Here is a 17,363-nt window from a genome sequence, read left to right as displayed (position 1 = left end):
AATTTCGTGCCAATTGATACAGGTGCCATCTAACTCGTTCGCGTTTCGCTACCTTATTTCCAAAACCAGGTAACTCGAAAAACTTGGTTTTTATAAAAATAAATTTAAATGAACGTGTTCGCGTTTCACCACCTTATTTCCAAAACCAGGTAACTCCAAAAACTTGGTTTTTATAAAAATTAATTTAAATGAACGTGTTCGCGTTTCGCCACCTTATTTCCAAAACCAGTTAACTCGAAACGCTTGGTTTTTATACAAATTAATTTAAATGAACGTGTTCGCGTTTCGCCACCTTATTTCCAAAACCAGGTAACTCGGAAAACTTGGTTTTTATAAAAATTAATTTAAATTAATGTGTTTGCGTTTCGCCACCTTATTTCCAAAACCAGGTAATTCGAAAAACTTGGACCTTATTTCCAAAACCAGGTAACTCCAAAAACTTGGTTTTTATAAAAATTAATTTAAATGAACGTGTTCGCGTTTCGCCACCTTATTTCCAAAACCAGTTAACTCGAAACGCTTGGTTTTTATACAAATTAATTTAAATGAACGTGTTCGCGTTTCGCCACCTTATTTCCAAAACCAGGTAACTCGGAAAACTTGGTTTTTATAAAAATTAATTTAAATTAATGTGTTTGCGTTTCGCCACCTTATTTCCAAAACCAGGTAATTCGAAAAACTTGGACCTTATTTCCAAAACCAGTTAACTCGAAACGCTTGGTTTTTATACAAATTAATTTAAATGAACGTGTTCGCGTTTCGCCACCTTATTTCCAAAACCAGGTAACTCGGAAAACTTGGTTTTTATAAAAATTAATTTAAATTAACGTGTTCGCGTTTCGCCACCTTATTTCCAAAACCAGTTAACTCGAAACGCTTGGTTTTTATACAAATTAATTTAAATGAACGTGTTCGCGTTCCGCCACCTTATTTCCAAAACCAGGTAACTCGAATAATTCTTTTCCGATAACATTCCTCTTGGGTTTATTAAGTTAATACATCAGTGGGATTGTGTGTACTCAAATGTCCGTGACATCTTGTTATTCATATAAATAGCTATACCCACAATTCCCAAGTGCAATTTATCGCGTCAAAAGACGGGGATGGAAATTATCTTTTATTTAACTCGATTTTCTAATCATTTTCATAAGGAAAACGCCCTCCGATTCTGAGTGCTATTTCGATAACTTTGGTTCATTTACTTCTGGTAAGATTGAATACCAGTTTTGAGCAATTAAATCCAGTTTTCAAGTGATAGTGGCTGACCTGTTTTCCTTCAGTGTCCTGTAGCATTGCCCAAACAAACAATTATTTCGTTTGTACATTGTATTATTTCCTTCTACCTTTCTCCAAAAAGAAAATTAAATCAGTAAGAAACGAAACTGGTTCCATTTAGCCTGATTTCTACATTTTTGTTAAGCCAGAGAACACGACGACCAAGTTTATACAATAACGCAAATCCTTATTTCATTGTTGCTAGTGTGACGAAAATGTGTTAAGGATATGGGTAGCGCAGGATACCTGAAATAAAAAATAAATAACAACCGCTTTTGGACAGAGCTATACGCCAAAACGACTTCGACTGAACTCATTCGTCGTGTTTTTTCTCCGTGAAAAAAATCGCGAATAAGATTAGTCAATGTAACGATACATTAAATTACAATATTTTAACTGTACCAATGTCAATTACACAAACATTTTTCGAGATTGGATAATAAAAAACCAAAATATAATTTATAACATTCAATATACAATTTATAATATATTTAATATTTATTTATATTTAGTATAAATAACTTCATTCTTGATTATATATAATATATTATTCATTTTGAACACGGCTGAAGAGGTAAAAAATGGTCGGTAAAAAAGACCAAGAACGTTTGGGGAAACTAAGATATATTTATTTATGAAATTAAACCGATACGCGGTACTTCTAATTTGACATATTGTTATAATTTAAGGCACCTTTAGTAATTAAATGTTCATAAGATGCCGAGTTTGATGTAGTATGGTCATCATTTTGGCGAAAAATTGTAAATAAATTTTCTAAAGGCTTAGTAGCGGAAATATATAAATTATCTTTTAAATATTATTGAAATACGGATGACAGCTATTTTATTTTCAAAATCAAATTAGTAATAGTTCCTTGAGCAGGATCTTGCCTACCATTTGTATTTTTATACACGAACCTTGACCACATGTGACCCTGTTACAACTTACAACTAGCAATGAGGTTATCTTTTTAGTTTAGAACTTTATCGGTTTATAACGCAACAAACTCAGTTTGAAACATGAAACTACGATCTATGGCGCTCATTTGTACCACCGGTACAACGACGACCAAGATAGTTTTCTAGACCTATTGGTACAAGATAGGCAACTAATTTAATTTCGACGGCTCTGAGATTTTTATAATTTCGGTGATAAAACGAGTACAACTTTAATTTTTTTCCACCAGATATTCTAGGTAAAGCCAAACCAATCTAGGTCTACCGGGGTCCTCTGATGACGGGCCTGAACTAAATTAAGGATAAACATGTAAATGTAGGTAAGGCTACATTACCTTTCGTTGGATTAAAGTTTTTTAGGTTAGCTGATAGTTTTGTTATTTTTCCAATATAAAAAATACAACAGGCTAAAAAAGTACTATGACATTTTCAATATCAAATAAATAATAAATGAATGTTGATTTAAAATTTAATTTAACACAAACACGGGACTACTTTTAATGAGAGGTGCACTTGACAAAATAGGTTCCCTGGCATCGTCTCAGAGCTGAAACAAACCTCACCAAGATCTCTTTGTCCAACGAGATGGACTGTTCGAGTTACTTCGTTGAAAGACGTGCTGGAAAACTACTATGCAATTCTTTCATTTCTTGAAGAACGGGCCGCCTCGAATGATGATATTTCTACGAAAGCTCCGGCCTTTATGAAAACCTCAGTTTATTTTGGAGTTTTGTTACGTTATACGCGGTTTTTCAAAAAAAGATAATAATTAGTCACTCTTCTGCAAAAACCAAGTATTTCTGTTAGCCAGTCTAAAGAATCTGTCAACCTAATAATTTTAGATTTTGAAAAAATGTGAAGTGAGGAACAGTGAATGGATACAAATTAGAGTTGTTAATTTTCCGTAAATCAGAAAAGTTAAAAATATTTTAAGGGTTTTTATTCTAGCCTAGTCTAAAGGTTGGGTTTTACTTTTTGATTCGACAAAATGAGGTTCAAATACCACGAAAATTAAATTGACGAACAATATTAGGCTAATTATGGAATTAAAATTTTTTTCGGAAAAATACGAAAATATTTCCGGAAAAAGGCCTCGGTAATTTTCTGGAAAATTTTGCGACTTACAACTCTAATAACAAATTTGGACCTTATTCAAGCATTATTGCCACGACATCTCGAACACACTAACACTACATCCCAGAAGCACACATTTCATTTTCCTAAGGATATGCTTCACGTATTCAACTTTCTTGGAAGGCATCGATAAAGTCGATGGTGAAATCCGAAAAAGGTTTGACCAACCAGGATTTAAAAAATACTGTCTCCTTGAGAGTGTCCGAATAACTTCACCATCGGAATGGACTCTGGAAATGAGTGTAGCTCTGAAAGAAAGGACACTCTGAAGCTAGAGTTAGCAATACTCTCTCGTCTTTTAAAACCTACAAGCCTCTGTGCGGTAGTTAAGAAACTAAAATCATTGGAAATGGAAACTCGTTTGATTTTTACAGAAAAGCTAGTAAATCTATAACTTGTAATGCCGGGGACTTCCTCTACAGTGGAACGAGCCTTTTCACTTTTTAATAAATAATATTTAAGAAGGACAATGAAGCGGAAAAGATTAAATCATTTGTGAATTCTACATGGCTATCAAGATAAACTAGACAACATTGATTTAGATGAAATTGTTCAGGATTTCGTAAACAAGGAGAGTAGATATTTAATTAGTTGTCTAGGAGAGTAGAATCAAAATATTTGGAACCATTGACTAATTGGATATTTGTTCAATAATAAATGCTTTAGATATAGATTGAAAGCTCATTATTTCCATAATTTTAAACAATCATTATATATTCAGTCTAAGAAAAAGTAAATGGAAGTAAGCAACCCTTAAATACACCGTTGATCTAAATCTGTAGGTACCTACCTCCCAATAAAAAGCTTCCACCGCCAATAGCTCTAATCACGTGTCACTCACTTGATTGATAGTTTCAAAAAGCGACACTAAAGGTCTCAAGTCAGTACCTTAAAGGAATACATTCAGTTTCAGAGTAATAGCTATAGATCTCCAATTTAGTTTGATTTTATAATTCGAAAATTGTATATAGAGCCATAATTTAATTGTTTTATTTATTCGCCGGAAAAACTTGTATAAATCAGGGCCGTCTTATGGTATGGGCTAAATGGGCTACAGCCCAGGGCCCCCAGCCAGTTTTGGGGCCCAGGAAAGGCCAGCCATACCACCTCTACTCTAGGGATAAGGGTTTAGTTGGTTAAATAATATTTATGCTCATTTCATATTATCTATCTTTTAGTTACGTCTTAAAGTAATTTGACTCATCGCCACATCGCGTATCATACGGTACCAACAATTTCTAAAACCAGTAAAAATCTTATTTTCAGTAGGCCTATGTTATACTTTTGAAATTAAAAAATGTAGGCAAAATTGCACTACAGTGGCCTCATGTAATTTCGTGTTTTTTTTTTGGTGGAGAATGTAGCACTTGACGCGTAGATTACGAAACTAATTTTTTTTGGGCCGCAAATGATAATTAAATTAATTAACTTAATGTTAAAAATGTACTAATTTTAGGGAATTACCGTGTTTTTGTATTTGTGGGTGGCGGAGAATGTAGCACTTGACGCGTAGATTACGAAACTAATTTTTTTTGGGCCGCAAATGATAATTAAATTAATTAACTTAATGTTAAAAATGTACTAATTTTAGGGAATTACCGTGTTTTTGAATTTTTGGGTGGCGGAGAATGTAGCACTTGACGCGTAGATTACGAAACTAATTTTTTTGGGCCGCAAATGATAATTAAATTAATTAACTTAATGTTAAAAATGTACTAATTTTAGGGAATTACCGTGGTTTTGTATTTTTGGGTGGCGGAGAATGTAGCACTTGACGCGTGACCCGTAGATTACGAAACAATTTTTTGGGCCGCAAATGATAATTAAATTAATTAACTTAATGTTAAAAATGTACTAATTGTAGGAAATTACCGTGTTTTTGTATTTTTGGGTGGCGGAGAATGTAGCACTTGACGCGTTGATTACGAAACTTTTGTTTTTGGGTCGAAAATGATAATTAAATTAATTAACTTAATGTTAAAAAGTTAGTAGAGTGGAAAACTAAACAAACAGTAACAAGCCGTGGTGTAGGCGACAACCCGACGAAGATAATTACTTCCAAAACACGTAAAAGACGTTACTAAACTCCCCGTATTGGCGCCTGACGGCGCCGCGCACTCGCTTCGCTCAAGCGCTGGGGGCGCACAGCGCCTCCCCAACCCCATACTAAAAAAAGCGATGGGCCATCTATAACGCGACCTAGAGGACAGTACCAAGCCTTACGCATCAAGTATATACTTTTAATCTCAACCAGAAACAAAGTGGCCCAATAATAGAAAACACCGAGAAAATGAACAAAAACTGTAATTGATTTTATACAAAAAGGGAATATCACGTGGAATTCATTAGGACACCGAAACTGTGTTGCCGGCGAACACACGACGGAAATAAGTACAACAAAACACGTGCAAATGCCCAAAAATTAGAAATTTAAAATTACATTAAAAAATTAAATAATCATTTGCGGCCAAAATAAAAATTACCCTCGACATCTACGTGACAATGTCTATCAGGCGCAACCAAAATTAATATAAAATTCAATGAAAATGAGAAATTTTTAAAATTAAAAAAATTAAGTTAAACAATCAAATAATCATTTGCGGCCAAAATAAAAAATACCCTCGACATCTACGTGACAAGGTCTATCAGGCGCAACTAAAATTAATATCAAATTCGATGAGGCCGCTGTACTACACTTCACCCAAAGTGTTGGTTTGATTATTGTGTAGTTGAATTTAGACAACGGACATAGAAAGGTTGACCGTTGGGGATCGCGAAGGTCTTAAAAAATAATTTAGCCCAGGGCCCCAAAAGGTTTTAAGATGGGCCTAGAGTTCTTAAATTACGGTAATTTAGGAAATCAGTAAATTACGCGGTAATTTATCGCGTAATTTACCGTGTTGCAGTAAATTACCGAAATTTTCTTTTTTTTTTAAAAGGTTTTTTTTTACAATTAAAACAAGGAATAAAAAGAAGAAACCGTTTGTTGATCAAAATATTTCTGAATAACTAGGTCTACTTTCTTTTTTTTTACCCATATTTACCAAATAAACTTTATTTACTTATTTAAATGATATGAAATTATAGAAAGAATACTATATTCTTTCGCTAGACTACTTCGAAGTAACGCTAAACCAACGCAGATGCTCGGAATAACCAAGTGAAAATACGATTAACATTTTAGCAGACGATAGATGAATCATGAATGTGATTTTTCTTAAACAGGGCTAGACACAAGTATTCTTCCTATTAAACGTATCAAACTATTCTAACACGGCCTTCGACTCCTTGGAAATTCGCTACCAGAACGAATCTAGGTGGCGCAGCGGTGCCTAGCTCTTCGAGTTAGTGCGTTACGCGGTTTACGCCTATGACCTAGTGTTTGCTGGAGTTAAATTACATTATTAAACTATGCAAAAATACACTAAAACGCAAATAACGTTAGGTTTTGAGTTTTGTAATCTTGTGCCACGTATTTTAGGTACATTTTATCCCGAAAGATCAAAGAAAATTGAGAAAGTGAAACACGAGTACGATGGTAAATTACCATCGTAATTTACCACAGTAAATTACCCTGGTAATTACCAGGGTAATTACCATTTTCGTAATTTACCTGAGAAAATTGTAAATTACTGTTACCAGGGTAATTTACCGCGTAAATAACCAGGGTAAATTACCGATTCGTATCTCTAGATGGGCCTGGTATAAATATACTTAGCACCCTCTCCAGTTTGGAGGAAAATTTAAATTATATCACACTCATAGTTTATTTAGTAACTGACCAACATTTACAAAATTAAATTTTTAATTTACAAAGGCCCAACAAAATGCGTATTTAACTGTAATTTGGTGATAACTATGAATTATATTTTATTATTTAAACACAAACGATTCATTAAAATCAACCACAGTATAAGCAAATAATGGCCAGCATTAGTCACCAAATCTATTTGAAATTTCCAACCGGTAGCTGTTGGAACATGGAAGCACATAAATAAAGATAAAGTTCTTCGAACTTCGAAAATTATCTATCAGCCAATGAGGATTCTAATCTGTATGACGCCATAAGAGAAACAATTCTCATTGGCTGATAGCTAATTTTTAAAGTTCGGGAGTACCTTTTAATGTACAATTTAAAAATAGTTTTTACTTAACTATAATAAAACTTGTAAATTAAGTATTCTAGTATTATATTATATTATTAATTATTTAATTAATATTAATACGTTTATTATTAATGGTTTTATATGGAGCCAAGAATTTAAAACGCCTATTCAAAGTTATTATTATTATATATTTTATATTATTTATATAGTTTCGGGTTTAATATATTTGATTAAAATATTTGTTGTTTTCACTCAACGCTGATGTCTTTTGGAATAAATAGCACGTTAATATTCTCAAGAAATGTGCTTTTTGAAACGTGATACTAAAATTTGTAAGTTTGAAATAATGAAAAAATTATTTGAATTTGATCATTATTTATTTATTTTTCCAAAAAAATGGTATTAAAGGTTCACTGGTCTTAATTATTGAAGAATACAATACTGTCACTAAATCAAATACACGCTATTTAAGAGGCAGAAGGGGACATACTAATTTTCGCAAGCAAACTCTTTTTGAAAAAACGTTGCGCAAAATAGTATATTTTTGCAAACTATGATATCTGAGGTATATATAATTGAAAACACCAATAATCGTGAAAAGTTTGCTAAAACCTTGCGCAAAATAGTATATTTTTGCAAATTATGATATCTGAGGTAAATATAATTGAAATTATCAATATCTGATAAAATTTGGCAAAAATCTTGCGCATATTAGTATTTGATTTGCAAACTATTGGCTATTTCTGAAAATATGAAAACTTGCGCACTTGCGAAAATTAGTATGTCCCGGCAGAAGTGCAGTGTTATCTGACGGGGTATTTAATATAAGTCAAGCAACTTAAATGTGGCGGATTTTAGTCGTATACAACGGATTTAAAATTGGAATAATTCTGGAAAATTCATTAATTAGTTATAAATATATTATCGGGGGTCTAATTTCGCGAATCAAAAAGATAAATAAAGTCTGCGAACTCGATACAGCGCTTACGTAAGTTAGGTAAAATCCCCAAACCCAGTGATCGCTTACAAAACTAGTAGAGGACTATGTCGAAGTTGGCCAAGGCGGAAGCGAAATAAACACTAAAAGAGAACCGGGGTTTTGGCGGAGTCAGGGTATCGGGGCGAAGCAATGATTAATTTACCTATAATTAATTACATCGGCCATCGAATCTGCAGAGAGAGAGTGTGTGTAATAAATTAAAATCTCCGGTGGGTTGGAGGCCTGGCTGCGATCGACAAAGAGACGTAGCGGACGACAGGGCGAGGGTTTAAAAGGCTCGATAAGACACCGTTTGAAGGATGCGAGAGTGGACGGATTTCCAAGCTTCTAGGATTTCCAAGTTGAGTCAAGTTTTATCATTACGGCAACACTGGTGAGGCTAAAGAGAGCCTACAATCTATAGTGAATGCGGATTAGTCAGTTATTAATGAAACCGGATTAAATTTATCTCCGTATAGAAACTTGTCACGGGATGTGTCAAACGCGTTTGATATTTTGAAATACCCAGTTTGCCAAAATCAGTTTAATTAATTAAAGAGGATTTCTCACCAACACCGTCGAATAATGATTAAAAAATTAAGCGACAACTCCCCCGGTAATCAAGACTAAATCTGTGTACTTGTATTGTATCCATCAAAAGCTGAATATAGAGAGGCTAACTACTTCAGAAATCTGGTGCACAAGCAGCCCCAATAAAGATGATTATTTCGGGAAGAATTTAGAAATCTAAATATTGGATATTTGAGTAATCCAGTTAAATATTATTAATACGAATTATTGAAAGTCTCAATAGATTTTTAATATTTGTTCAGATAAATATCGGAAATATTAGAGAAATGTCGGAAATATTGGAAATATCGGGAAAATTTAGAAGTATTGGAAATATCGGGAAAATTTTGAAATATTGGAAAAATCGGGAAAATTTAGAAATATTGGAAATGTCGGGAAAATTTTAAAATATTGGAAATATCGGGAAAATTTTGAAATATTGGAAATGTCGGGAAAATTTTGAAACGTAGGAAGAAATCTCAGCTAGGATATATTCAGAAATATAAAAATGCAGAAATACAAAGGAAATGTTAGAAATATTTGGAAATCGAAAATCAGTCTTACATTTTTTTTTCAAAAATAGCAAACCACAAAATCATCAAACGGAAATGTAGCTCTAGGTAAGTAAAAATTAAAAGGGTAAATAAAAGCCTACATTGAATACTCCAAACATTTTGGTTTAAAATAATCTACAGCCATAGCTTACGCGCTAAATCATTGTAATGCATTTTAAGTTATTTAAAAGCACTTGGGGTATCAATTTTAAAGCGTAAGTTTTTAAAACCACTTGCCATATAAAATGAATCAACGGGAAAAAGGAAGACTATCTAAAGAAATATTTCAGAAGAAGTCACTTGCAAAGGCGTGGATTTTTCGGCCTCCGCCGGAAATATAGTTTGCTATTAGATTAAAGTTAGGTGAAATTTATTGCCTGCCACTAATATGTAACTGCTTGAAAGGGCTTGAAAAAATTAGTATTTTCATAAAAAATGTTTTCCCATTTTAAAATTCCATTTGAAGTACCTCAACCACCGTCATTCGTAATAACATCAACTTCTACATTTAAAAGATCGTGTCAAACCTGTTTTAAAAGATTTTACAAGGACTAATGATTGGACAGACAACTTCTAATTGTTTGGTTCAAGGTCATTCAAAGTTTATCTCAATAACCAATCACTTTAGAGAAATGGTTCTAATTTGAAAGGTTTTCTTTATGGTGTTTTGCATCGGGTTAAACACATTTAGACTTAAAATTTCAATTTAAGTCAGTATAATCATTCCCAATAAGTAGAAAAGGTAGAAAAGTGCATAATAAAAAGGGGCCAAAAAGCTAAACACTAACAAATTAAATGATACTCGGGCCAATAGGTCTTCGAGAATAAAATTAAAACACGAAACTCGGACGTAATAGATCTTAGTCAAAAACAAATTGAAATAGCCAGAATTCCGAGCGGTAGCAACGGATATTGGTGGATCTTAAAATTCATTTTGCGTGTGAAAATACGCCGCCATTTTAGGGTATAATAGTAAATAAGGCTGCTGACCTCATGATGTAAAGGTAGGGTCGCGCGCAAATACGTAATTTTGAAAACGTTCAATTGGTAGAGAATGAATGGACTGCAATATAATCCGTAGGTGGTTTTTATTAACTAAAAAAAAACCACTCATGATATAATGTATTACCGCAACAGTCTACGAAGGTAAGAAATATAATGTATAAATATTAAAATCGTTAAGATTTTAATATGATAATAAAATGTTAAAAGGGTATTGTCAAGAACCCATAGACGTACTAAGAACGCGTAATCATAGCTTTAGCCCGTCGTGGAGCCTCTTAATCTATATTTTCAAAATAAGCCCCGCCTTTTTACATTTTCCGCCTGTAGTAACTTAAGTAACCAAAAAATAAGCGGTCTAAGAACTACTTAAACTAACTAAAAACCTACTTAAAACCAACTCTAATTTCGCTTAATGGAGGACACTTAAAGCCAACTTAAAACTAACTTAAAGCCCACTTGAAAGCAACTTAAAAATAATATGTAATTTTCTGTATATGTAAGGGTTCGCGCCTTCTTCTTAGAAGTAACAATAGTGGAAGAAGACTCAATAGCTCCGCCTCTTTCAAAAAATCGATTAGGAGGCGATCCAGCAAAATTTCCTTTCCTCTGTTCTTGGTACGTCTATGGGTTCTTGGTATTGTCAAATTAAAATTTATTTAAGAAACCCGATTATAAACTGCCCGGGTAGAATAAATTTTAATTTGTCAATTCACGAGCTATTCTTTTTAAAGCGCTTATAGTTATAGATCATACCAGAAGCTCATAATAAAACCCTCGGGGGAAGTATTCCACATCATTCTGCGGCACTTCAAGGGTTCTACTTAAAAGCGGAGGAATACAAACACGTCCTACTCGCGGATGGTGATAATCCTACACAAGACCCGAGTTTGCCGCCCATCGTACTTAAATATCTTTTAAATAACGCGTCTTGGCTGTGATGACGTTTAACATTGCTGATAAAATTATGAAAGGTACCCTTTAACTCCTTCCGCGTAGAGTTTGCAAGTTCTCTTCCCACTGGTTTAAGGGGTTTTCCCTCGAGATCTTCGGTTTCCCCTTCCATAAAAACTTGTTGAGGTTAACGGTAATAGTAAGTGTAGGGAGCTGTTGGCTCGAACGCGTGGCATGCAGGGCTTGTCACCACCCTAATACGCATTGTAACCCGGCCACCTGAATTAATGGCTTCAAAAGTCGCTCGATGGCTTAGGCCTAAGGTGGTGCCTTGGGTATTAGCCTAGCGGATTATTATTATTATTATTATTATTATAAGTGAAAAAAATTAGTAAATTAAATATATAATATCTTTTAAATAGGAAGGCGTTAGAATTGGCTTGAGCTTCAGCATGACCATAATATTTATTTCTGTTCTTTAAAAATTGCATCAGTAATGACTAAAACTTTCATAACCTTCAAAAAACAGCTCTTGTCATGATTATATCTTAAAACAATATTTAATAGAAAATTATTCTTTAAAGTTTTAACAATGTTATAAAGTTAGCTTAACATTTATGTGAGAAAGTCAAGATAAGGGACTTTTGGTAAATATTTGAAGAATACTTCGGTGTTTGTACATTACATGAAGTCCATAACTAATTTTTTATATTATTTGAATTAATGTTTTTTAAATAAATATGCAATATTAGATTATTATTGTCATTATACTGGAATAAAAACTGAAACAGGTCTGGTTGTTTCCAAAAGAGTTCTTAAGACTTTTCTCAAGTAGCACAATATTAATTTATTTTCCTTCCGTTGATTGAGATGGTAATTTTTCGAAACAGTCTTCAACAATTACATTTATTTTCTAGACAATACAACTAATTGTAAGCAAGAAAATTGTACAGTGTGAACAGAAAAAGTTAGAACAATGGTTATAATTTTTCTGTTCACACTATTCAATTTTCTTGCTTACAATTAGTTGGTTTAAATTAAGTTGGCCAAATTAATTGTAAAGTGTGAACTGGGCTTCAGGTTGCCTTTTAGTAAGCCAAAGCTAAAAAACTACATACTTTATCCGCCTGACTGCAGACTCAATTAAGTTTCTTTTCATATTTATTGTTTAACTGAATTAGTTAAAAATCTTTAACGTAAAAATTACATTACATTACCTTGTTAATTTAATTTATAAGAAAAAACAGTAAATCAATTTATAATTGTTGCCTCCAGCTTGGTCTAAAGACGCCATTTTATTTTGAAAGCCCTAAAACCACCCGGTGACTAGCTCCGGTACCACTTTTTTCAAAAAAAACGTCATAGTACTAATAAGGAGACATACCCAAGTTTTTTCAAACTCGGGGGTTAAGTAGACCTTCACGTATGTTGAAAGCTCCTAAATAGAAAAGTTTCAACGGCCCTTCGTTTTGCTATGGCAACCAAAATGTTTTTCACAGCTCAAGTTTAAACTTCCTCATGGCAAAATCACGGATTGTAAAGCCTTACGATTTGGCACAAATTTTATCGATTTTACCCTTTTTTATCGATTTTACCAAATTGTTTTGCCAAAATTTATTTTTAAATTGTGACTGTGCCATGCTATTTAACGTAGAGAAAGTCTAAATTTGAGTTGTGAAAAACATTTTTGGTTGCCATGGCAAAACGAATGGCCTTTGAAACTTTTCCATTTAGGAGCTTTCAACATACGTGCAGGTCTACTTAACCCCCGAGTTTGAAAAAAATCGGAGAGAAACACTTCGGGATGTCTCCTTGTAAGAACCAATGGAAAGCGCCCGTGGTTTTTGAACTATCGCAAAATGATGTATCATCAAAATAACACGGGTTTAATGATAAATGGAATACTTCCCCCGAAGGTGTTTATTATGAACTTCTGATCTTATACAAATAGGGTGAGTCGAAAAAGAACAAAAAATCGGAACTCTTTAATGCGGAAAAGTTGCCTATTGTAATAAGATAAAAAATGGAATAAAAATTAAAATCAGTTAACATCTTCCGTTCGCGCATCGTAAATATAGTTAATGAAAAATTGCAAACATCGCGCCTTTTTTGTTAATTTTTTAAGTTTGTTAAAAATTTAAAAATTCTTTTACATTCTTGTTTTATGGTTTAAATAAACTAAATAAATTAAATCCTGGTCAATAATCTAACTTTTTCCGTTTGCATAAATATACCAATTTTGTTTTGCTAGAACAAAACGAACCAGAAGTCACTTGAATTAGATTGAACTGGTTTGAACTAAATTGAAAATTGTTTTTAAAGTTTCAACAAACTTAAAAAATTTCAAAAAAGTCGCGATATTTGCAATTTATCATTAACTTTAAATACTTTAACCGATTTTAATTTTTTATGCCATTCTTCATCTTATTACAAAGGGCAACTTTTCCGCACTAAAACGTTTCGAAAAAAATATATATTTATTTTTTTCGACCTTCCGTTAAAAACGCAATGCGACCTCGTCCCTTCGCGTGCAATCGGAAAAGAGGGCCTTTCTCTCTCGCGAAGATTGGATGATCCGAATGGGTTACGATTGAAGTAATACCCTATTTGCTCGGCGACTAGCCTGGATTCCATCCCGGCTCGGTTCCCACATTGCGCCAGATAGAACGACTATAAAAGAATGAGGAAGCTATTCGAAGAGAAAGAACGACGGCCATTATTAGAGAAGAGCTTATAACAAAGAGAGGGTATTGCCAAGGAGGGAGACCCACTAAATATGGGCCCCTTATGACGATGAAGTGGCCGCCACTATAAAGACACGAGCCGAAGAAATAGAGAAGACCAGAGTTACGACCGACCGGGTCAAATGGGTCTCCCCTCCGTGCCCCTCTCACCACGTCGCATCCCGTAAGTGGATTTCCTTAGACCGACCAGAAATATGCCCTCCATATATACATTACGGATATTGTATTAAAAATCGCTTTCGACCACAGTTTTCTCAAACGTCTTTCACGATACACTTTTTCGCTAAACGATCTCGCTGTATTACGGAGTTTATTAAGATTGATTCCGACGATGGGGAGTCTTTTACGGTTACACGGGAATAGGTCGAGGTAACCGAGTATTGAAAATTTATAAAAGGATAGTAGACGAATTAGTTAGTTTTATCTTCACAGTGAGGAAGATTTTTACCGCGATTGTACTGAAGATGGCGCTACAAAACATTAGGGGCTTTCCCGCCTCTATTTAGTAAGGGCGCGCGACGCACTCTCGCTGGCCACTAGGAGCAACAAACACCAGGAGAACGCAGCTATAACCTTTAAACGCGCTAACGCAGTGTTGCGTACAAATTTCATTGGACGAGCCTTTACACTGAACATTTTACGGGTGGGGGGAAGACAATTTCCGAATTTCCCCCTTCCGACGGCAGCAGGCGCTAAAGCGTCTAACCAATGAAAACTGTACGCAAGAAAATGCACGACATTTGACGGGTTGCGTTCTCCTTGTGTGGGGTGCTGTGTTTGTTCCTCCTAGATGGCAATAGGTGTTTCAATGAAAAATTATCTCTCTGCTTTGCCCCCCTACTAAAGCGTCGTGGGAAAATACAGACATAAGGCGACTGAACTGCGCATGCGTCTTTGACGTTTCAGGGGATGATGGGATACCGACGCCACAAAAGTGAGAAAGCACTCTGTTGTTGTGTAGCGACCTCTTCAGCATAGTTCGCATAATAAGCTTCCTTATTCCATTTGACTTTTTCAAGCATTAGATTACACAATAGGTGTTTCCAAGATGTATTTATTTATACTCAGGGATAATGAATATGTCGAGATTATTTTTAGCGTTTCTCCAATTCCACCCGTTGGAGCCCCCGGTTTGCTCCTCCGCTTTAATAAAATCAAATAATACTGCAATCTCATTGGTTCTTAAAAATTACGTTTTTCGACGCGATTAACGCTACTGCAAGGACGCAAAAAATAAGACCGCCTCCTCCCCCCCCCCCCCCTTAGTGTGACGGGGTTAGGGCCTCAACGTGTCCGTCGATAGTCTCGACATATTCATTCTCCCTGAGTATAAATAAATACATTCTTGGTGTTTCCATAAAGTAATAAAATAATAAAATTACCAATATCAAATGTTTTTCTCCGCGTCACGAGCTTCAGCGTTTTAGTACTTTCGCACTTGGTCTTCAAATTAAAAAAAACTTTATTGAATCCAGCGCGTGCTCTCTGTCTTCAATAGCTATAGCTAATGACGTAAGAAAACATTTACACGTGACCTCCGGTATTTTATAGAAGCCCCTATTGAATAATAAAAAAAATGAAAATTATATTTTGAAACTTTAAATTCTGTTTTATCAAGTATCGATGCATTATTTAACTATCATTAATTATCTACTTAAGATTATTAATTATCAAGTTTTATTATAAATTACACATTACACCCTAAAATATGGCTACATTTTGAACTAAGAAGGAGATCACCCGATTTTGTTTAAATTCCGGGGATAAGTAGACCTTGATGTCACTTGAAATTTCCCGAAAAGAAAGTTTCGACGAGCTTTAGTTTTGCCATGGCAACCAAATATGTTTCTGATAACTTAAAACCTACTTTTCCTTAAGGAAATTAACGTGGAGAAATAGCAGATTTGAAAAAATTTCAAACATTAATAAAATAAATTATAAAAAAAAATTGTTCATATTGTAAATTCAGGTCAATTTGGTTAAATGCGTGTAAATTTGAGAAAAAAATAAGCAAATTGAGTAAATGGAAGTAAATTTGGCTTATTTTATTTAAAATGGTTCATTTCTGTCAATATTTGTAAAATGTGTAAATTAGGTAAATGCAAGTAAATTGGGAAAATATTGGTTATGAAAGTAAATGCCAATAAATTGGATAAATTTGGGTAAATTCAAGTAATTGGCTAAATTTAGGTAAATGCCATTAAATAAGCAAAATTTGGGTAAATTCAAGTAAAGTTTACCCAGATTTAGCCAATTTAATGGCATTTACGAATATTTTCCGACTTTACTCGAATTTACCCAAATTTATCCAATTTAATGGTATTTACCAATTTTGTCAATGTACAATATTTTTAATATAATTTTTTTTAATATTTTAAAATTTTTCAAGGGAGGGCGGCAATTAAAATCTGTGATTAATGTTAATTACCATTGGGAAAAGAATAAGGTTTTAAGTTACCAAAAACATTTTTGGTTGCCATGGCAAAACTAAAGCCCGTTGAAACTTTTAATTTTGAGGATTTCAAGTTACACAAAGGTCTACTTATGCACAGAATTTAAACAAAATCGGTGAAAATCACCTCGGGCAAGTGTTTAAAGCATGTTTAAACCATTATTTAAAAAAATACTGCAATTTTTTTAAAGATGTTTTATTTTAAGGGGGAAGACTACTGTGGCCATTGTCTACTTTCTCGCTATTTCAAGCTGAACTCTTTTAATTTTGTATTGTAACTTATAAAATTAATATTTGAGTGTAGAACAGCCTCTTGTTTAGTGCCTAAAATGTTTTTTAAATTTAAAAGAAATTAAGTTATTACGTTTCAATTTAGACCCCCGGAGCTAAACAAGTTGGGCAAGCGCCCAAACTACCCTTTAGTTAGAACCTTATATCTTGTTAACTATTAATATTAGAATTATCAAAATTATTTTAAGCACTAGAGAAAGGTTCAGCCTAATAAGAAAAATATAATTCAATGATGTAATTGTTAAAACAGAAACGTTCAGCTTGAACGAAAAAGAGGCTTTTACTGTATTCTTCCCCCTGAAAGTGAAGAATGTTTTTGTAAATTTTTGTTCAAAGTACATTTTTCCGCAAACTAAAACATCATGAAGATTTTAAAAAAGGTTATTTTTTGCTTTAGTTTCATAAT

Source organism: Leiobunum rupestre, chromosome 3, assembly GCF_980474605.1.
Source record: "Leiobunum rupestre chromosome 3, qqLeiRupe1.1.hap1, whole genome shotgun sequence".
Classification (NCBI taxonomy): Eukaryota; Metazoa; Arthropoda; class Arachnida; order Opiliones; family Sclerosomatidae; genus Leiobunum; species Leiobunum rupestre.
Note: the sequence above shows the minus strand (reverse complement) of the source record.